This window comes from Dipodomys spectabilis, unplaced genomic scaffold (assembly GCF_019054845.1).
Source record: "Dipodomys spectabilis isolate Male_0828 unplaced genomic scaffold, ASM1905484v1 ptg000141l, whole genome shotgun sequence".
In the NCBI taxonomy this organism is placed as follows: domain Eukaryota; kingdom Metazoa; phylum Chordata; class Mammalia; order Rodentia; family Heteromyidae; genus Dipodomys; species Dipodomys spectabilis.
This window is the reverse complement of record NW_024870818.1, coordinates 4,115,661-4,139,352: the sequence shown is the minus strand read 5'-3', so window position 1 is coordinate 4,139,352 and position 23,692 is coordinate 4,115,661. Positions and strand designations below refer to the sequence as shown.

The following is a 23,692-nucleotide window of genomic DNA, read 5'->3' as shown; positions in this document are numbered from 1 at the left end:
ATTTAATGCATAATAATTATACATAAGGGTGAAACTGTGGAAACAAGGTATGAAATAGTTTGATTACAAATAATGTTGGCAGATTTTTTCACATAAAAATTTTGGCCATTTGTATATTGTTATTGTGACCATACCAGACTATTTAATTCCTACGAATAGTCACAGTAAATATAGAATAGAGTTGATCTCACAAGGATAGGAAAGAGATGGCTAATTCCAGTCTGCATAAGAGCAAAAGTAAAGACAATTGGGTATTAGCTACAATCCCAAAAGCTATTTAGGCACCTTATCCAAGTGACCATAAATAAAAATACTAATACAATTATCCTCTGTCTCCCTAAATCTTTAGTTCCTTCTTTTTTGAAAATTCTTTCGTAGTTGTTGTGATAATGGTGTACAGACAGATTACAGTTATAAGTCAGGTAATGGGTACATTTCTTTCTGGATGATGTCACTCCTTCCCTCACTCTCTCCCAGTTTTCCCCTCCTATCGCCACCTACAAGTTGTGTAGTTCATTTTCAACATAGTCTCTAGTGAATACCACTGCTGCATTTGTTCACCTGCATTTGTTCACCTACATTTGTCCCTCCATTTCTGTGTTCCCCCTTACCCTCCCAAAGACAGATAAATGTATAAACAAGACAGAAAGAAAGGCAAACAAAAACACAATGAGGAAAAAAATTTTCAACATTTCCTGGAGGTTATTCCGATAAATATTATGTTATATGATGAGATAGGCATTGCGCCTTTGTGTTCCTCTCCTAAGGTATCCACCTTGGTCTCATTGTGTATGAATGCCTAGAGTTCTTTATAATTTATCATGTCCCTCTGTATTTTAGTTCTAGCTTCCACATATGAGAGAAAACATGTATGATTTGTCTCTCTGAGCTTGGCTTACCTCACCTCATATGACTTGTTCTATGGCCATCTATTTCTCTGCAGGTGACATAATAATTATTCTTTCTAATCACTGTGTAAAATTCCATTGTGTATAGATACCACATTTTTTTTGATCCATTCATCTATTTTCGGGCATTTGGGCTGTTTCCACAACTTGACTATTGTGAATAGTGCAAGTTATTGTGGATGTGCCAGTGTCTTTACAGTATCCTGGTTTGTGATACTCTGAGTATAAAAGAGTAATAATATACATGATTTCAGACAGAGACATGCCTAATGCCTACCAATATTTTATGGTATTTAACTTATAGACAAACATGAAGTTAAAGTATACACATCGCACACACACATACACACATACACATACACACTCACACCTATATATGTGTATATTTCTGTTGAGGAAAGTGAATTATGATTTGTAATTTCATGTTCTGTGCCTTATGTTGTTGTTTTTGGTTTTTGGGTTTTGGGATTTTTTGGGTCCAGTCGTGGGGCCTGAACTCTGGGCCTAGGCGCTGTCCCTCAGCTCTTCAGCTCGAGGCTAGGGTGCTACCATGTGAGCCATAGTTCCACTTCCAGCTTTTTTTTTTCTTTCTGCTTATGTGGTGCTGAGGAATCAAACCCAGTGCCTCATGCATGCGAGACAAGTGCTCTACCACTGAGCCACCTTCTCAGCCCCATGTGCCTTATGTTTTAACAAATGAAGTGTCACTGTTTTTTATCTTAAGGACCCACTCATCAACTTGAATATTAGATCCATCTCTGATATAGTTAAAGGCTTCAATCCTGATTTGATCCTCTACTTCTTGCATCAAGTTTGTGGTTTGGATTTTTTGTTTTTTTGTCTTTTTGTTCTTGACCAGTGACCAGTTAGCTTATACATTTATTGAAGACAGCCCATCTTAGAAGTAAGTAGCAAATCTTGATGATACCTGGAATCCATGTGTCCCTTCATTTACTTTCTCATTCTTCTGCCTCCTACTGGAGAAGTTGGCTGTATTCATTTTTATTTCCCTCAGTCTACTAAAGTCTGACCTCTTATCTGTCAATCTAATCTCTAGCCTTTGAAACTTTTCTGTTAAGGTTGTCTTCATACTGCCAATTCCTAATGGTTTATTTTAGTCCTTAGTGATCCCTTCAGCAATATTTGTTTCTGATTATTTTTTCCTTTTTAAACAATTTTAATAGAATTGCAGTTGCTAGAAGATAATATTTACATAGTTCTAAAAGCAAAATAACATGATATCTATGGGAAGTCTTGCTGCATCTGTCCCATTTGTCACATTTTACTTCTCTCTAGCCTGGCTTCCTAATGACAACTTTTATTGATTTCTGTGTATTGTCTGAGAGGTTTTTTAATGTAGATACAACAAATCCAAATACTTAATATTCTCTTCTGTCCCAAAGGTAACATCCTATAAATGCTGTTCTGTACCTCCATGATGTTCTTTTCATTAAATGTTTTTGACTAAAATATTTTCATTTTAATATATGAAGAATTTTCTTATTTTACTTATTTGCTTATTTTTTTAATATAGATTCTCAGTGTGTAGGCCAGGCTGGCCTTGAACTCATTGTCCTCCTACTAGAGACTTCCAAGTGTTAGGATTATAGGTGTGCACACCTGGCATATGTTTATTTTCTCTTCAAGATTTTAAGATTTTTTTCTTCATCTGCTTTTTGGAATTTTAACTATATTTTGGCATAGATTTCTTTTATGTTGCCATATTTAATATTCACTCAACTTTATGAATATGTAGGTATATATCTTTTGCCAAATTAGGAGAGTTGCCAATCATTATTTCTTCAAGCATTTTTTCAACCATGGTTTCTGTTTTATCTACTTCCATGACTGTGGGGATACAAGTTTAGTTCTTTTGTTTTGGTCTCACAGATTCCTTTAGTTTGGTTTGGTTGCTTTTTCCCACAAGGTATTTTTTTTTTCTTCTGTTTATATTGGACAATTTATAGTATTCAGTTTTTAAATTCACTAATATTTTCCCTGTCTTCTACATTCTGTTATTGACTTGTTCATTGGTGGTTTTACTTGAGCTACTTGTGTATGTACTTTTTTGCTGAAACTTTCTTTTTATATGTTTCAGGCATATTTATAACTATTCATTGAAGGTTCATTTATTTATTTTTATTTTTAAATCTTATTTATGTTTTAGCTTTAGTTGTACAAAAGAGCATTCAAGAAAGCATTTTATGAATACTATGCATCTTGGTCAACGTCACCCCTTTGAACACTCCTACCCCTTTTTAAATTTTTATTTATTTATTTATTTAGTACAAGTAATAACTAAGGCTTGAACTTCAGGCCTCATGTTCTTGCTTCAACTTTTTCCACCTTGACTGGCACTCTACCACTTGAGCCATACCTGCTATTCCAGACTTTTGCTGGTTAATTGAAGATTTAAGGGTTTTGTCTGCTTAGGCTGGCTTCAAACCATGATCTTCAAATCTCAGCCTCCTGAATAGTTGGGATTATAGACATGAGCCACTGGCATTGAAGCATTTTATGATGGTAAATTGTTATTAGAAAATTCTTTCTTCCCTTTTATTTTTATGTGACATTTACTGGTCTTTTTGTCCTTTGAAATTTTTCTGGTAATGACTTGCTATTCACACATCTGAATAAGTTTTTATTGTGTTTTAAGACTTTGAAAAAATTCTGTAGTATTACTGAAGTCATCAAAGGCTAACAGGAACTAGGGGTATCTGGAAGTTAAGGCCTGGTATCTTATCTGGACAGGCAGGTAGCAGAGGATAGGATCTCCACAATCTAGGTCTGCTAGCAAGTGTGACTCTCAGCTCCACCCCATCCAAAGCCTTTGGACCCAAACATAGCAGAGTAGCTTGGATGGTTGCAGTAGGGCTTGCCTTCTTGCACCGCTGGCTCTGGGAGGTCAGTGTCTTTCCACATTTATCACACTGAAAGCAGGACAGATGACAGTCTTTGCCCAGTGAGGTTAGATAAGTATACTTTGTCACAGGGCACCAGATCCCGATGAGCAGCTCAGCTAGGCTAGAACTAGTTGTATGCAGTGGACTGGTTTTGAGACTCTTTTTTGAGTTTGGGGTTTTTTGTTTTTATTATTTTTGGCAGTACTAGAGTTTGTATTCATGGGCTGATACTTGCTATGGCAAACACTTTAGCCATGCCCCAAGCCTGAGAGTCTAGATCTTACCTGAACCTTTTGTTTTCACTGTTTTTATTTGGTTTCTTAGACACAGTTATGTTAGGCAGATTTGAGGTACTGCTTCATTACTGCCCAAAGACATGTAAGTCCATGTTTCTCACTTGGCATTCACTAATACCTTAGGCTAAGGGTGGGGTTTTCATCTTTGCTAGGCAGGTATGAAAGTTCCTGCTCCCTAACAGGCTGCCTGTATACCTAAGCTGAGAGGTATGGGAATCCTATTGCTGCTTATATCATCTCTACTGGTATTGTAGCAATGTTTTGACCTCATCACCACTAGGTGGTAGTGAAAGTCCTGAATTTCTTCTAGTGGTCTTATACTACCTTAGTAAGGAGGGGTAAGTTTTCTCTTACTACTGCTAGGTGAAGGTGGAAGTCCACCATTGCTGGGAGTCTCTCCAACCATGTAGCAAGAATGGAAGTCTAGGCTCCTTACTATGCTTTGCTTATTCGATTGGAACATAGTTTTTTTATATGTTTTTATCATGACTCTTTCAAAGACAATATGAACATGTGTGATGGACTTGAAAATTTATTGGCATCAATTAATTGACCAAAGGGATTTTACTTTGGTATTTACATGCCTGCACATAAAGTACTTTGATCAAATTTACTTTGCTTATATTACTTTCTTAACTTTCTTCTCTGTTCTTTTTTTCTTCTTCTTCTTCTTCTAACAAATTGTCAAAGACTTTTAAAACTTCTCTTGCTCCCAACCCTGGGGATTAAACCCATGGCATGTTTGGCAAGACCTCTACCACTTGAGCCACCCTAGCCCCAACCCTACACTCTTTTGTTTTTTAACTGAGTAAAAAGAAATATTGCCACAGTCCATTTAATGAGTGTCTTGAAATAATTTTTTACAAATTAATGCAAAACTGACTTTTGGATGGTACTTTGGAAGATAGAGGAATAACTTTCAATCAGATCACATTTTCTTTCCTGTTTATACAGATTAATTTTTGCATTGTTATTTCCTGAAATTTAACTTTCGCCTCTGTCACAGTAGTTCCTGATGAAAGATTTTTGTCTCCAGGGAATTAGACAGTATTTGTAAATACCTCTTGTTGTCCCACTGGAAGAAAAAAAGTGTTGTTGCAGCTACTGGGAAGTGGCCAAGGATGCTAATAAACATCCTATAAAGCCCGACCCCCAAGAAAGAGAATCATCCCACCTCAATGTCAGAAGTGTCAAGATTGAGAAGCTAGTTATACTGAATTGTAAAGTAGCCTAATGAAAGACAAAGATATTAAGAATTTATCACTAATTTCCTTTATCCCAGAGTATAAGAATTTTCCTTTTAATGTGATACCATTTATGAATTCCTGGGGTAAATCCCATTTGGTTATGGTGAATCATCTTTTTAATATATAGTTAGAGTTACTTTGCTAAGTTTTTACATCTCTCATGAGTAGTACTGTATAGAGATTTATCTTTCTGTAATAGCTTTGTTTTGTGTGACTTTGGAATATTGGGGTCCTAGAATTAGTTGAGAAGTATTACCTCTGTATTAGAATTCTTCATAAAAGACAGAACCAGTAGAAGATGCAGGTAGGAAGGTAGGTAGGTAGGTAGGTAGGTAGGTAGGTAGGTAGGTAGGTAGGTAGGTAGGTAGTAGGTGGGTAGGTGGATGGGTAGATGGATGAGAACAGAAGAATCCAACATCAGAGACAAAACTAAAAGCTCTTATAATGTTGGTAGCTTACTCTGTCCACATCAAAAAGCTGCAAAAACAAGGAAACTGATAATGTAATTCTCAAACGCTTGAGAACTTGGGGAACTCATGGATAACTCTTTAGTCCAAAAGCCAAAGTCTGGAGGTCTGATCAAGGGCAAGACAAGCCTGTGTCCCAGTACCGAGATAGAACCTTTTTCATTCTATCTGAGCTCCCAGTAAATTGTATGGTGCCTGCCAGCAGTGAGGGCAGATCTTCCTTGCTCAGTATTCCAAGTCACTTGACAATTTCCTCTGAAAGCATCCACACAGATAAACCTAGAAGTAATGTTTCTAAAATCATTGTTCTAGATATTCCCTAGTTTGAACAAATTTCTTAAAGATTTGGGACAATGAATCAACAAAATCATATAGCCTTGAGGTTTTCTTAGAGTAAAATTTTCAGCCACAAGTTATTCTGCCATAATAGATACAGAGCTATGAAGTAATCTCTTTTCCTCTTCCTGCTCCTCCTCATCTTTCTCCTCAATCCCACCAGCCTCTCTCTTAGCAGTGCTGAGGATCAATCCTGAGCATGCTTAGGTAGGCACTCTTGATGAAACTACACTTTCAGTCCCATTTGTTTCTTACTGAGAACTTTGGTAGTTTGTGACTTTCTAGGAAAATTTCCCATTCATCTCAGTTGTGAAAATTACTGACATAAAATCATTCATAATTTTCTTAAATATCTTTTTACTATCTGTGGAATCTACATTGATATTATATCTGTTATTTCTGATATCAGTAATTTGGTTTGTGTTTTTGTTATTGTTGCTGTTTTGTTTGTTTTGCCATACTGAGAATCAAGCTAGGGCCTTAAGTATGGTGGACAAGTGCTCTACCACTGTACTATAATCTCAATCCTGATATTAGTAAGTTGTGTTTTATCTCTCTTATTCTCCTCCTGATCTTCAGGCTAGAAGCATATCAATTTGATTGATCTCAAGACCTGTTCAGTTCATTGATTTTTCTCTCTTTTTTGTATTTCTGTTTGACTGACTCCTCTGATATTTATTTTTCCCCTTTATCTTAATTTGTTAAAAGAGAGGCTAAGGTAATTAATTTCTGGTGAATGAATGAATGATTGAATGAGTATTGAAAAGAATTAAAGATTTTGAACTTTTATTCCTGAGAAAGGGGTTAATTGCTATGTTTGGCCTGGTAAGTATTGTTTTAACTCTATAGCTTACGAGTTTTGTGTTTTAATTTTTTTCTAGTTCAGAACCTAATTTTTTAAACGTTTTTTCCAACACTTTTTAATTGTAAACACTTCTTATTGTAAAGATTTTTTATTATAAAGATTCAGACTTTTTAAGCTTTTTGAGTCATAAGTTATTTCATTGCAAATATTTGGGAATTTGAAGAATGTCTTCTCAGTTTCTAATTTAGAGAATATATTTCTTTTAAATCTATTGCTTTATAGTTTGGTTTATAATATATTTTTAGAGGTTTATAGTTTTGAATATGATTGTCTTAGTAAGTTTCATGTGCACTTAAAAATTGTTCATTTACGATCAGGAATTTATTTTGTTCACTTGATATATCATTGATATATCATAAGGGCCTGTGACAGTGCCTCATACTTAATAGTGCTTTAATATATTTTTGCTATGTGTATATTAAATATTTGGCTAAGAAGAGTTGAACTCAGTGCTGTAGATGTAGATAATATTTGTACTAAGCAGAGATAAGCTAAGAGTTTGCTGAAAGACTTGTAAAAGTAGAAACTGAGTGAAAATTTTATACCTAAACAGAATTGTTTCTCCAGGTACTGAGAGGAAAATTTTGTTTGGGATCAGAAGGTTGAAAATGTAAACATTCAAAAATAAACTATGAGGGCTGGGAAGGTGGCTCAGTGGTGGTAGAGCGCTTGCCTTGCATGCATGAGGCCCTGGGTTCAATTCCTCAGTACCACATAAGCAAAAAGGAAAAAGCCTCAAATGGCGCTGCGGCTCAAGTGGTAGAGCGCTAGCCTTGTGCTGAAGAGCTGAAGGACAGCGCCCGGGCCCAGAGTTCAGGCCCCACAACCGGACCCAAAAATTTAAAAAAAAAAAAAAAAACTGAACTATGACCAGCTGGGAAGGTGGCTCAGTGGTAGAGTACTTGCCTTGCATGCATGAGGCTCTGGGTTCAATTCCTTGGCACCACATAAGCAGAAAAAGCCAGAAGTGGTGCTGTAGCTCAATGGTAGAGCACTAACCTTGAGCTGAAGAGCTGAGGGACAGCACCCAGGCACAGAGGTTAGGACCCATGACCGACCAAAAAAAAAACAAGAAAGAAAGAAAAGAACTATGACCTACTGTCTTCATAATCACCTGGGGCCTACCTCTTTTCCTACTGAGTGAGAATTTCCAAGGGTGGGGCCAAAAAAATCTGTATTTTATCCAAGTACCACTCCAAATTTATTTCCCTACTCCAGTTCATTCTGATAGCTGATATATTTGGAAAATACTAATTTAGAAGTAGACTATTTGTCTAGTGGAATGAAAGGGGAGAAACCAATTTAAACCATAGCACTCCTGTACCAAATAATGAGTAATATGTTTTTATACCTATAACTAAGTTTACATATTTCATAAGTAATATAATTGAACTAATTAGTGTTCATGCACATTAATCCTACTGAGTTTAACTTTAAAGAGTCCTCTCTCTAAAGTAGCTTAGAAAGCTGTTAGCTTGCCAAACTGTCTTAGTCTTTTGTGACTTAAATAATCATCATGTATTTTTAAAATGAAATCTTACACCACTTAAATTCTTCCTTGATTAAAAAGTGTTATAAACTCCAAATAAACCATGAAACCATTTTTTCTTTTTGAATCTTTAGTAAGTCTACATATCTCACCCCAAGGCTTTGAAAGTTACTAAGGAGGGTTGTAAAGATTTTAAATGAACTGAGCTCTTTCCAGTCAGAATCTAGAACAAATTTTTAGAAAAGCAAGAAACTCAGCAGATTGTCAATTTATTTATTTTTTTTTTTTGGGGGGGGGGGTGTCGGTCGTGGAGCTTGAACTATGGACCTGAATTCTGTCCCTCAGCTCTTCAGCTCAAGGCTAATGCTCTACCACTTGAGTTACAGCGCCACTTCCGGTTTTCTAGTGGTTTATTGGAGATAAGAGTTTCACGGACCTTCCTGACTGGGCTGGCTTTCTCAGCCTCATTAGTAGGTCAGATTACAGGCGTGAGCCACCAGCCAATTCTTACATGCAGTGATTTTCAGTAAATTTTTGAGGAGTGAAAAAAAATGTATATTGTTGCTTGTAGTAGCATGGTAAAATAAGCATAATAGCTAAAGAGTTCGTCCCACTTTTATCATCTCTCTGTCCTTAAAAGCATTATAGGTTTTAAGGTATAAGGTAAAAATGTCAGAATCCTCCTATAAGATATTAACTGGGAACGCAGGATTTAGATGAATTAAAAGCATATTTATATTTAACAGTTGCTCAGTATATTTTAATTGAGCAAATCAGTTTAAATTATACTTGTCTTACAAATGTTTTGCACAGAGTATGACTTTTAACAACTAGAGCAATTTTTTTAACCTCTCTGTCCTTCAGAATGCTAATCTATAAAGTAAGGATAATAGTACTTAACTCATTAGAATGCATACTAAGAAAAGTTCTGAAAATACTAAGTGCTATACTGCTATTAATATTATTTTTCTAGCTGTTCTAATAATTTGTTCTAGATTCTGACTGAAAAAACCTCAGTTCACTTAAAATCATTCTAACCCTCCTTAGTAACTTTCAAAACCTTGGGGGAGATAGGTAGGCTTAATAAGAGTTAAAAAAGAAAAAATAGTTTCATGGTTCTTGCCATTGACAGATTTGTTTTTGTTTCCACAGTACTTAGATATTTAGCTCGTATATATATTAGGGAAGAAAGATAACATTTTTTTTAAAAGCTTTGAAGATATTTTTCAAAAGAGAAGGTTCACTAAAACTTACAAGGGACTTAGTTTATGATTATTTTAACTTCATGATGATACCAATGCATTCAATAGAAACCATACTTCAAATTTTAAATTTGATCCTTTTTAGGCTAGCAATATGGAATATTGAGTGAACCATAGCTCCTAGTTAGTTCTCTGATCACAAGGGTAAACAACTCATAATTCTCTGATGTGCTGTACTACTGGGTTATGTTGTTTGTTACTTTTATCTCCCCGTGTTGGAGATCAAATCCAGAACCTTGGACAAGCACTCCTATCAAAGCTGGCCACAACACCCAGCTTCCCCAATACTTTTAGACATCTCTGAAGATATTGGTGATATATTAGGAATTTTCTAACATTATATAATGAAATGTGTCAACACTTAGAAGATCTGTGTAATTGAAGGAATCTATTTTCCAAGTGATCAGTTTTATATATTATCACAATTATGATTAATCAGGGGAAGAGACTTAAAATGAAAGATAGATCAATGAATGTTAGTGTAACTGAGTTTAAAAAGTTCACAGATGTAGTTTCAAATCATACATCCCAACAAACCATTAAGAAACCACTGCTATTGAGATTTGATGTACTAGAGAATACTCACCATTGTTTGAAAACTTCCTGTATTTTTGTGTGCTAGATTTTATTCACTATTTCAGCCAAACTACCACATCACAGAAAGTTGAAAATAGGAACAGATCTGTGAATCTGGCTCTTTTCTATAAAACCAGACAGTGAAAAGATTTATAAAAAAATAAAGCAGTTTTACTCTTCATACTTCTTTTTTCAAGGAGGGAATGTAATTAATTTTATAGAAATATGTCACTGGGCTGGGAAGGTGGCTTAGTGGTAGAGTGCTTACCTCGCATGCATGAAGCCCTGGGTTCAATTCCTCAGTACCACATAAACAGAAAAAGCTGGAAGTGGTGCTATGGCTCAAGCGGTAGAGCGCTAGCCTTGAGCAAAAAGAAGCTCAGGGACAGTGCCCATACCCTGAGTTCAAACCCAGGACTGGCAAAAAAAAAAAAAAAAAAGAAATGTTTCACTTATATAAACGTGTAAAATTTATTCCTGTTTTTAAATGCACTGATTACAAAAACTTTTAGGTTTTAATTTTTAATATAGTAAATGTCACTGGTACACCCACACATACAAATATTCTTTGGAGTCTCCAACTTTTTTTTTTTTTTTTTTTTGGTCGGTCGTGGGGCCTGAACTCTGGGCCTGGGCACTTTCCCTGAGCTCTACAGCTCTACCACTTGAGCCACAGCGCCACTTTGGGCTTTTTCTGCTTATGTGGTGCTGAGGAATTGAACCCAGGGCCTCATGCATGCAAGGCAAGCACTCTACCACTGAGCCACCTTCCCAGCCCAGGAGTCTCCAATACTTTTTAAGATCATTAAAGGTCCTGAAACCCTAGACTTCTAGAACTGTTACTTGTTACTCTCATACCTATTTTTATCCTAGTTTCTAACAATAGTGCTAAACTTCATACTTTTTCTTCTTTGTGCCTGTACTAGGGCTTGAAATCAAGGCCTTGAGCTCTTGCTTAGCTTTTTCATCACCTATGGCTGGCACTCTACCACTTTAGCTACACCTCCATTTCTAGCTTTCTTTGCTAATTAATTGGCGATAAGAGTCTCTTGGATTTGTCTACCAGGGCTGGCTTCAAAGCACAGTCCTCACCGCAATCCTCAGATCTCAGCCTCCTGAGTAGCTAGGATTATAATAAAAGCAGGAGCCTATACAGTACATAATATTCAAGCCACTGGTGCCCTTAGACTTGTCTATTTTTTTTGGTACCTTAGAAATAATTCATATTAAGCTAGACATGCATTGCAGACACAAAGTTTAGATTTTGTGTATATGGAGGGCTTTGGTGGTGGTCATTTCATCTGTTAAATAACACTTGTTAGGAATTTGCTGATTTCACTTCCTTTTCTGTTTTTCTCCCTCATTGTGCTGTGTCTCAGTAGTTGTTTAGGAATTCTTCAGTACAGAGGACCATTTCTTTCTTTGCTTTGCATCCATGGACACCTTTCCTAGGAGGAATAAAATTAGTTTTTGAAGATTTGTAATGACTTACTAATGTCTGTGTCAAAAGATAGTATTATTAAATTTTTAATTATAAGAATTAAAGATTCCCTTAAGACTGCTGTATATTAAATCTATTTTAATGAAGCACAGCATGCAAAAATACAACATTATTAACCCCCTGGAAGTTTGCATATTACATTGTAAAAATTTATATCTTTTTTGTTGTTGATTTTTTTTTGTTTTCAGTTGTGGGGCTTGAACTCAGGGCTTGGGCACTGTCCCTGAGCAATTTTGCTCAAGGTTAGAGCTCTACCACTTTGAGCCACAGTTCTACTTCCGGTTTTTGAGTAGTTAAATGGAGATAAGAGTTTCATGGGGACTTTTCTGCCTGGGCTGGCTTCAAACCGTGATCCTCAGATCTCAGCCCCCGCCTCCTGAGTTACTAGAATTATAGGCATGAGCCACCGGCGCCCCACAATTTATACTTTTTAAAGCAATTGGTAGATACCATGTAGTTTAAACATATGCATGTTTAATACAAATGAATAAAATATTTCCACACTATAAAAATACACCCAACTCTTAAAATAATACAGTGATCACAAAATAAATTATGACTATATGTTTATGTAGTACCTATCTTTGAAATGTAGATAATAGTAAGCTCTAGGATTGGCATAAGGCTTTTATTAGAAACATCTATCCCTTTGTATTATTTAAAACAGTGACTTCCAACATGAGATGTGTGACCCCAAGGAGTGCTCAAGACAGTAGTGAGTTAGGGTAGAAATAATACTCAAATTTGTATCTTCATACTTTAATCTGAAATTAAGGAAGAAATTAAACTTTACTAAGATTTAATATGCTGCTGAAGATAGATCATGAGGGCCATTTTTCTTGTTAATGGTTAGAAAGTTTCCTGTGAAAAATGTGAAAGTTTTGAATTAGAGGTGACAACTTACTTGTATGTTGTATTTGTGTGTTGTTTTTTTTAACCCTACACTTATATAAAAACCATTGAAGAAAAGAGGAGAGATAAGAGAAGCAGCTTTCCATTTAAGTCTTTTAGACAGTGGTCAATGTTCTCCTTTGATACCACACCAAAACTTATAATCAGTATTTGTTGCAGAGTAGAATCTGAAATGTTTTGATTCCCCTAAAACTCTTGTATTAAACATTAACTTAAGCTACATCTTAACCTACATTTCTGATGGGTTTTCACTTACGTAAATACATAAACTTCTGCTTACACTGGCCAGAACTATGGCAGGTATTCCTTACCTACAAGGTAAGTTATAAGAGTGAATATTAACAAGCTTTGCCTACTTCCTTAGAAGAAGCAGACATGAAAACGCATGTTTGGATCATCTGCCTGTAGCAATGGCTGCAAGAATATTTCCATCATCTTATTTTGTTGCTAAAAATAGTTTGTCACCTATAAAAACTGTCTTATCTACAGATTAAGAACCTGAAAACAGAATGTTCTAGTTTGACTTAAAATGCAATTATTAGTTCTTTTGTAACTTCTAACTGACATCAAGGGAATAGAAATTTTCTAGCTGAGTCTCAACAACAACAGAAAGAATACCTTACTTGAGTGAACAAAACCAATAATATACATTTTGCATTTTGAGTTATATATCTTTGTGATGTATCTCTTTCTACTATGATAAGTATTCAAACCAGATATGAAAATATACTTTTTAGCTGGATTTGGTGGTGTATTTGCCTATGATCTTAGCTATTCAGGAGGTGGAGATCAGGAAGATTATAACTCAAAAGCTAGCCGTGGCAAAAAGTTAGTAAGCCATTCCCCTTCCCCCACCCCAAATCAACAAATCAACCAAGTGTGATGGTGCATAACTGTAATGTAATCTTGCTACTTGAGAGGAGGTATAGGTAGGAGGGTCATAATCTCTGGTTACCCTGTTAGAAGGGCTGGAGGCGTAGTTCAAATGGTAGAAAGCCCTGAGTTCAAGCCCTTAACTGCCAAAAAAATTTTTAAAAAAAGTAAACTTCAGAACTTAGCCTTCAAGGAAGTGGAACTATGGCTCATGTTTTAGAATCCTAACCTTGAGTGAAAAGGCTAAGAGACAGTGTCCAGGCCCTGCGTTCAAATCTCACTATGAGTATGTACACGCACACACACACACACACACACACACACACACACACAAATTCATCAGAATTCAACCTTCACATTATTAAACCAAGATTTCAGAGATTGTTAAACCTATTTCATACGGTTCCTTTTTTATAACAAGTAAAAAGCATCTCATTATAAAAATGAATCTTTAATTTCATCTTTACCTTCCATTTGAGGTATATGATTTATTATGTACAGTTGTACAGATGTAATAAATAGATAAATATATATCTATTGTAATGTATTTTTTTGCTTTTTATCCCAGATACTAGCATGCAACAAAAAGTTGGAGACAGTTTAAATACTCTTGTGGAAATGTACACTTTAAATTTTTCCACAAACTTTGTGTCCACATATTCAATGTAATGCCAACCAAATATGAGCATGACCTAGGTAGGTGTGAACCATATTGCTTAAAAATATTGTTTAAGAAAGTGTAGTGCTCAAAAAATTGGTTTGAAATTTCTTTTTAATGTTTCTCCTATTAACACCTGACCCACTCAGCAATTTTGACTACATGGGCATAATCATAAATCATAATTTCAGTTATAAATATCCATTTAATGGTTATGGTTCTTTCAAGAACCATATAGAACCGTAATTTTAACTCTCTTAAAAAAAATTTTCTCCTTAGCCCACAGATATAATTTAAACCAAGATCCAATTAGAATCCATGATTAAATAATGCACATCAACATTTAACGTTAAATTGAATTATAACATCATTTGAAATGTGAAACACTCTATTATTCTAAATATTTTGTTCATCTGCTTTTTAAATAACCTCTATTGATTGATACCTCTTGGGAAAAATATAAATGAAAACATAGAAAAACTAAGTTTATATATTTCATAGTATATTTGGTTTCTGTTCTCAACTGATAAAAACTCTAGAGAATGGATGGACGTGTTACCTAGTGGGAGGAGTAACCTATTTCTTTTCTATTGGTAAGAAATACTCTTTGTGGCTAAGCACAAAGCCTCAAGCTGTACACTTTCTGGTTAGAAAGGAAGAGAGTCTGGATGCTGTCCTACTTCAAATGGCAAGCGATGTCTACATTCGCTACTCTGGAAACTCACCAGCTGTACTTCCATATTGACACTTTACCCTGATCACACCTTCCCATTTGTTTTTGGCTACATCTATTGTGATAAGAACAACAAGAAAATATTTATGTCTTAGGATCCCTTGATACATTTTCCAAGACCAATAACCACAGAATTCATTCATTTTATAAACAACTTATACATTTACCACTCAAAAACCTAATATTATCTTTAGTTATAATCAAGTATAATAAAGATTAGCCAAATAATCTTTTAAAGGCTCTTCCTGCTGGTGAATCTGCAAGAATGATAAATTATTATATCTCATATCATTGTTTTGCTATTTTGTTTTGCTGAAGACAATAAAAATCATTGGAGTTATTCAAGAGTTGTAAATGTTTAAATTAGAGACCACAAAAAAGTAACTGCTGCTTAATGTGTTGAATCCCCCAAAATGTGGTTAACGCCCACTCAGGGCATGTTTAGACTTGGTTGGTAATTATAATTGAGCTGTAAAATATTTTGACAGTTTCCAACTGTTGTGTACTTGTTAGTCATTTGGTGGCAAATGCAATTTGGTGAAGGTTTTTGGTTGGGGCATATTTAATTAAGACTCTTTCAATTAAGTAGTACTTCACAGTAACCATTAGTACAAAGTTTGGGGCCTATGAACTACTTTTATATTTTACCCAAGGTAGGGAAAAATGTTTATATTTAAAAGCATTGAAGTCTAAATAAAGTTTGCCATGATTTTTGCTTCCATATTTTTCATTACAAGCTTTTACTTGTTGTGTAGTAAAGCACAACCACTCAACACTTAAATATGTAGCCTGAACATTGTATTTGACTTCCCTAGGTAAATAAATTAGATGGCAAAGAAATCAAAGTTTCATATGATAATTACAGGACTAAAAAAGAGGTGGAATAAATTTTTTGACATGTTTTTATCTTCTTTTTACAACAGTAAGCTAATTTGGGCAATATGATCATTCCTAGGGAGTGTCATACCTTTTAAGTCAAGATAGTTTGTCTGTATAGATAGAAGAGTATAGCTGAAACATTTTAAAACACACAGCTATTAGGTAAATGATTATTTGTGTAACTGTAGAGGGAAGTAATGGGAAAAGCTAAGCTCATCAGTGTACCCAGAGACAAAGCAGTGAAAAATCTGAAATTGAAGTCACTGGTAAAACTTATCATTTAAAGGGTGTGTCTCTGTAGAAATCTTCATTTTATTCTTTCTACCTTGATAATGTGAATTTTGACCATGAAACATCAATATACACAAGGATTCTTAGGAAATAAAACAGGAATTCTGGGAAATTGGCTCACTAGTTCTTTAGTCTATATAAGTTTTTTCTTCAAATATATGTGATTTGTAAAAAATCAAATGTTATACAGGACTAATATGAACTGTATCAATGTAGGCTTTATTTTTAAATGTGTTATCTTCCCAAAGGATAAATGTTAGATGAGTCATATTTATTTGCAGTTGAAGTCTATATATCAATGAACTAAAGGACTGAAATGGTATCAGGGAAAGAAAGAAAATTAACTTCCGGTTATTACCCCAAATTAAAGAACTGAGGTAATTAAAAATACTAGTCAGCAATTGGGAGGATGAGAAAAGAGGATTGTAAGCTAAAGGCCAGTCTGGATTATAAAGCAAGAGCTGTCTCAAAAAAGAAAATAAAAACAAAATAAAACTGTAAATGTTGGTTCCATGACTATATGCATTTGTATAATTCATCAAATACATACTATAACAGGGTGAATTTTGTTGTAAACTACAATAATTCATCTCTTTAAAAATCTGAAAACAGAATTTAAGTTGGAAAGATATATCAAAAAATCTATTATGTTTATACTTTAGTGTAATTGAATTTGATTTAGCCTTCTCCAGTAAAGACTAAAATTTGCAGAAAAAACAGATAAAACTGTCTAAGTATTCATGTAGACTACCTTGATGTCTAATTATATTATATTGAGTTATTAATATATGTTAAGTGTTTTTCTTAAGCAATATCTAAACAGGGCTAATACTTCTAAGTTAGTGTGTCTTTTATTATTAGCATTTTTACATGGTCTTTTAAAATTCTTTTTTTTTTTTTCTTTTGGTCGTGGGGCTTGAACTCTGGACCTGGGAGCTGTCCCTGCACTCTTCAGCTCAAGGCTAGCACTCTACCACTTGAGCCACAGTGCCACTTCTGGTTTTCTAGTTGTTTATTGGAGATAAGAGTCTCTCTGACTTTCCTGCCTAAGCTGGCTTTGTACCGTGATCCTCAGATATCAGCCTCCTGAGTAGCTAAGATTACGGGCATGAGCCCCTGACACCCAGCTAAAATTCTTATTGGTATTAATATTTTTAAAAGATTCATGAATCCCCCTTTTGCTATATTGAGATCTTACTTTATATACAAATTGTGATTGCATACTTTTTTAATGAATTTTTATGGTACCAGTGGCTCACATCTGTAATCCTAGCTACTCAGGAGGCTGATGAGGTTCATGGTTTGAAGCCAGGTTGGGCAGGAAAGTCTGAGACTCTTATCTCCAGTAAACTACACAGAAAAAGCCAGAAGTGGTGCTGTAGGCCCAATGGTAGAGCGCTAGTCTTGAGCCGAAGAAGCTTAGAGCAGTTCCCAGATCTTGAGTTCAAGCCCCAGAACCAGCAAAATAATAAAATAAAATTTTAAACTACAAGTTAAATTTTAAATATAACACCAAGAGAATAGTAGTTGTACAATACAATTTTTATGTAAGACTGAATATCTACCACCCAATTTGACTAATTTATACATTAGTAAGATAGGTGACATATTTCAATACATTTAATATATTTAGAATTATAGGAAATATAGATTTGCTATAAATAATGCCTTTTTTACACTGGCTTTAATTTTTACTTATTCTAATTATTGTTTATAAAGAGAGATTATACTAAACAAGACTATTGTTTATAAAGAGAGATTATACTAAACAAGATAACACATTCTGAGCCTTTCTTAGCATCATTTTACCAGTGGTTATATTTATTATTATGAAGGAATTCATCTTCCCTAGGTATTTACAAATTTTATGTAATGATAGTCGAAATGCAAACACAATTTTTCCTGGCATAGTATCAGAATTATTTAGTAATAGTCAAATTATGATGGCTAATAAGTTTGGTTGCTCTATAACCGATTAATGCAGATTTTAATATGGCAGTATACTAGTAAATTCAGAGGAATAGCCTGCCATTTTTGTTCCTAGCCTGGAAACAAAAAGGATCTCATTCAGACACAAATACATACTTACATAATAATTAAATACACAACCAAGCAAACAACTATTCAAGAAATAATGTTGGTTCTAATAACTTAGAACCTTAATTTACACATTCACCAAATGTATTCTATATAGATGAAGGCATTAAAGCATTGAATAAAAAATGAAATAATTTTTATTTTAAATTTTATTGTAAAGGTGATGTACAGAGGAGTTACAGTTACTTAACTCAGGTAATGAGTACATTTCTTTCTGAACAGGGTTACCCTCTCCCTCCTTTTCTGTCACTTTTTCCCCTCCGATCTCCCTCCCCCACAAGGTATAAAGTTCATTTCCAACCTAGTGTCTAGTGAGTATCACTGCTAAGTTGGTTCAGCCTTTGTCCCACTGTTCCTGTGATTCACCTTCCCATCCCCAAGTCAAATAAACATATATAAGATAAGGGGTACAGAAATAAAAAACAGTGACAAAAGGGAATAAACCAAAAACTATTTTAGTCATTTTAATTTTCATCTAGCTCAATTTGTCTATCTTTTCTTTGGTGGTATCGTGCTTTTTTTGGATTAGAAAGTTTTTAAAAATTACAAGTATATTTCTAGAAAATAAATAGTAGCTATTGTTCACATGAATGGAATGAAATAAGATTCCAAGTTATTTTCTCTTTATCATTTCTTGACTAGTATTTCATTTTTTATGATGCTTCCTAATTGTATATTAATTTCCAAAGAAAAATATTATGTCCAACCCAGATCTCACCAACTCAGAGTCCAAGCATGCTCTTAACTGTAAGGCTGTGTTCTTTCCTTATTTTTCTTATTTTCCTATTTTTCCTTATTGCCCTCATGGGGCAGTTCATATATAGGTAGAGAGAGAGAGAGAGGAGAGAGAGAATTGAATTTATTTTTATTTGATTATAATAAAAATGAGCCACAAAAAGAAACTACAGTGTTAAAACATACATGATTTTTAAGTTAATATCTTTTAAAATGTACCTACCTACCAGTGGTTTGTGGTAGAATACATCTGTAATCCCAGCACTCTGGAGGCCAAGGCAGAGGATTAAAGTTCAAGGCCAGCCTGAACCACATATTAGAAGGAAGGTGGGGAGAATCTACTTGCAGCTCTTCTTTCCTGTATTTTGGATCAGTGCTTGCTGGCTTATATGAAATAAAAGTAGAATGACTGAAAAGCAACTAGAATATCATTTCTACCAAAATTGCAAAGTAAATGACAAAAATAGAATAGAAATTTGCCTAATGGATTGGCTTACCTTTCATCTGCAAATCGGTTGAATCTCCTTTCCTCTTCCACCTTTCTCTTTCACCTCTTTCCCCCTCCTCTTCCCTCTTTTCCCCTATTCTCTCCTTTTCCTTTTTCCCTCTCCTTTTCCTCTCACCCTCTCTTTTTTCCTGTCTTCCTTGCCTGTCTACTTGCTGCAAGTAGCTTCTCCCCACCCTCCTTCCTAGTATGTGGTTCAAGCTGGCCTTGAACTTTAATCCTCTTACCCTGGCCTCCAGAGTGCTGGGATTACAGGTTCATACTACCACAATCCACTGGTAGATACATTTTAAAAGAGATATTAACTTTAAAAATCTTGTATGTTTTAACACTGTAGTTTCTTTCTGTGGCTGATTTGTATTATAATCAAAGAAAATAAATTCCCTCTGTCAGTTCTAGGGATTGAACTCTGGGCCCTGCTCTCTATCATCTGAATCACAACTCTTAACCTTTTGCTTTTAGTTTTTTCTTCAAATAGGCCTCAAACTTAGTATAGCTAGCACTGGACCAAGAACCTCTTACCTCTGTTTCTGGAGTTGCCATGATAATAGTCATGTGCCACAATTCCTAACTTGTATCTGAGAGAGAGTCTTATTAATTTTTGCACACTCTGACTTCACATCCTCAATTCTACTTTTTCCTTCCTAGCTGGGTTTAATTAAAGATTTATGTCACCACACCTGGTCCTTAAAATCATTCTCCTGAGTACCTACTTCTTAAGACCTAACTATGTGTAATTAACTACTAATAAAATACTTGAGAAGGGGCTGGGAAGATGGCTCAGTGGTAGAGTGCTTGCCTTGCATGCCTGAAGCCCTGGGTTCGATTCCTCAGCACCACATAAGCAAAAAGAAAAAAGCCGGAAGTGTCGCTGTGGCTCAAGTGGTAGAGCGCTAGCCTTGAGCTGAAGAGCTGAGGGACAGCACCCAGGCCCAGAGTTCAGGCCCCACGACTGGACCCAAAAAAAAATATATATACTTGAGGATTGCAGTTGTAATAATTCTAAAATTTTCCCACGTGCTCCCTTAGAAATTCACTCAGAGATACACAATCTTCCATCTACTTCTCAAACAGGAAAATTCACTAAATAAGCACTTTCACAAGTTAAATTGTTATAGTTGTTCATTACATATTATCAACAGTGTGAGATTGTTTTTAATTGTATCTATATTGGTGAGATTATTACATACCTTTTGCTTGTGAGCAATATTAGGCATTCTTAAATGAGTGGGTAAAGACATCATGGTTTTAGTTGGTATAGTGAATAAAATGTTATGTCAGGTATATGATTTTATCCTACTTGCATGGTAATCAAGTGGCCTGTCACTACTTCATAGGTAATAAAAGAAGACTTTAGACTTCTAGATCAGAGAAAAATTGCTTCATTAGTCACTGCATAGCCCAGCAATCTGCACACCAGCATATTTACATTCTTTTTCTTTACTACCAAGTCCCATAAGGGTCATATGAAAAGTTGAATTGATGCTTTGCACAACATGGGTTTGTCACGGAGAAACAATACATTTAATAAATTCACTATCTTTATTTTAAACAAGTACACAAATTATACATATTTATGGAGTGCTATGGAATGCTTCAGTCTGTCATTTTATGGCAATCATTAAAGCTGTTTGTCTCAGAGGGAAATATAGCCTCATCTAAACTGCTTTCTTTTCTGTAACAGATGCCAGTGAGTAGCCCAAGACTCTTTATTCTTGGACCACCTAGCAAGATACATAGGACCGTGTCTCTCATACTTGGATTTCTATATATTTTGTTGTTACTTTTTTTTGGGGGGGGGGTCCGGTCGTGGGGCCTGAACTCTGAGCCTGGGCGCTGTCCCTCAGCTCTTCAGCTCAAGGCTAGCACTCTACCACTTGAGCCACAGCGCCACTATCGGCTTTTTTCTTTTTGCTTATGTGGGGCTGAGGAATCGAACCCAGGGCCTCAGGCATGCAAGGCAAACGCTCTACCACTGAGCCACCTTCCCAGCCCCTGTTGTTACTTTTTTTTAGCGATGCCTGTGCTCCTTTTTAGATTACTTTCTGTATGTTAATGATTGAATCTGAAATTTTACTACTACCTCTATAAAAAGTTCCTCTTTGATTTGTACCTACAGTGTTAAATGTTATAGAACTAATTACTGTAAGGTTATTGGTTGAAATGCAGCATCTTTTGTTTTGCTGTTTGAGTCTCACTATGCAGCTCAGGTTGGGCTCATATTCTAACTTCAAGCTAACTTTGTTCCTTAGCCTTTCCAAGTGCTGGAACCATGGACATGCACTACCACTCCTGGCTTCAGTAGAGCATTTATATAACACAAAAATTCTGATGTAAAATAGACTTTTGCATATCTTACTTGTTTTATAAACAGGTAATCAATCATACACTATTTCCTTATATTTGTATTTCTAGCAAAGTTATTATTATAGAATATTTAATTTCATTAGCAACTACATAAAATGTTCTGGATGTTAACAGACCCTGCAAAAAACCTTTATATTCCTATGTCCTCTATCTTTGTAGCCTCTCAACTTTTCATAATAATATAGGAAGGAGACTCTTGATTGCTTTAAAGTGTAAAATTCAGACTTGAGCACAGTCTTTTCTCATTTTGTAATACACTCTAGTTTGTTGATTTGCTCTTTTAAAAATAGTGTTTATCATCTTTTGGGTCTGAAGACCCCTTTATACTCTTAAAAGCTTTGGAGGAGACAGAGAATTCTGGGTAAATGGCGAAGTAGAAAGCAACAGGAAGCAATCTTTCTTTCTTGCCAACAATTGCACTAGCAGAATATATCTGATGTAACCATCTTGGAACCCTGTAGTTTACTGAATCCTCTTGGAGAATAAATGAATAATTATTGGTTAAGTTTGGTCAATTTCAGCTCTTGTCAGTATCTATTACCTAGCCTGCACATGTTCTTGAAGCAGTTTGCAAACAGCCCATGGAAGCCGGTGTAGAAAATAAGGACCTGTGCCTCTGTTCAGGGATCCCTGATTAATGCTGCTTATCACACAGATGAGACGTAGTGGAGATTTGTTGCATCTTCTGACAATTGTTGCATGGCCCTTCCCATCTCAGACTAAAGCAATTTCCAGGAGATTTAAAGACTCAACACCCCCCAACCCCACCTCCCACCCCGCCTCACCCACACACACCCTTCATTCATCCTTTTGTCTCTGAGGAGTTTGATCATTAAGAAACTGCATATGAAGGGAGGAATAGAAAGATAATACACATGTCCAGAGAAGACAGATACAGAAAATAATGGATAAGACCATAAATTTATACTTCAGGCTGATCTTTAGCACAGATACTACCAATAATTTTTAAAATAAAAATTAATACATGGGTGAAGAGGTAGAATCTGATTTCCACAGGGTAAAAATCTGGTTTGCAGAATTATATTACTAGATTTAAATATCCAAATTTCAGTTTTTTAAAAAGTTGCAAAACATGCAAAGAAATAGGAAAGGATGACTTCCATTCAAAAAAATAATAATAAATGAAGAGGAAGTATCCTTAATACAGTAAGACCAAGAGGCAATGCAGAGAATCAAAAAAAAATATGTATCAACCAAATGGAAAGATCAATAGAGAATAGAAAATCTCAAAAGAAACTAAAAAGAAATTCTGGAATTGTAAAGTAAAATAATTGAAATAAAAAATGTATAGGAGGGATTCAAAGGCAAATTTGAGCAAGCAGAAAGAAAAGTTAGCAAACTTGAACATAGTGCCATAAAAAGTATTGAATCTGAGGAACAGAAAGAGCTAGGAGTATAGCTCAGTGTTTGCTTAGTGTGCTGGAGGTTCACTTTCCAATACGGGGCCGGGGGGCGGGGGGGGGGGGGGGGGGGGTGGGCACGAAGGGCAGAAAGTACACAGCCGAAGGGACTAAGGGAATACTATCTATCAGTCAGACTAAATGCATATTGTAGAAGAAATCTAGGCAAACTGAAAGGGATACAAAGAATATTTGAAGAAATAATATGTGAAAGCTTCCCAGGTTGGATTAGTGACATGAATGTAAATGTTTAATATAAAGGTTAAAATCAAGACCCACATTCATATCCATTATAATCAAAATTTAAAAGAAAAAGAACATTTCTAAAGCAGCAAGACAAAGTGATTCATCATGTAGAAGGGATCTTCATA

The 23,692-nt window shown here is 35.2% G+C and overlaps 1 protein-coding gene across 5 annotated transcripts in view; it reads left to right on the top strand.

Annotated features, from left to right (window-relative positions):
* The window catches only part of Ehbp1 (EH domain binding protein 1), a 285,025-nt gene that overhangs the window by 157,895 nt on the left and 103,438 nt on the right, over positions 1–23,692 (top strand). The window lies entirely within an intron of this gene.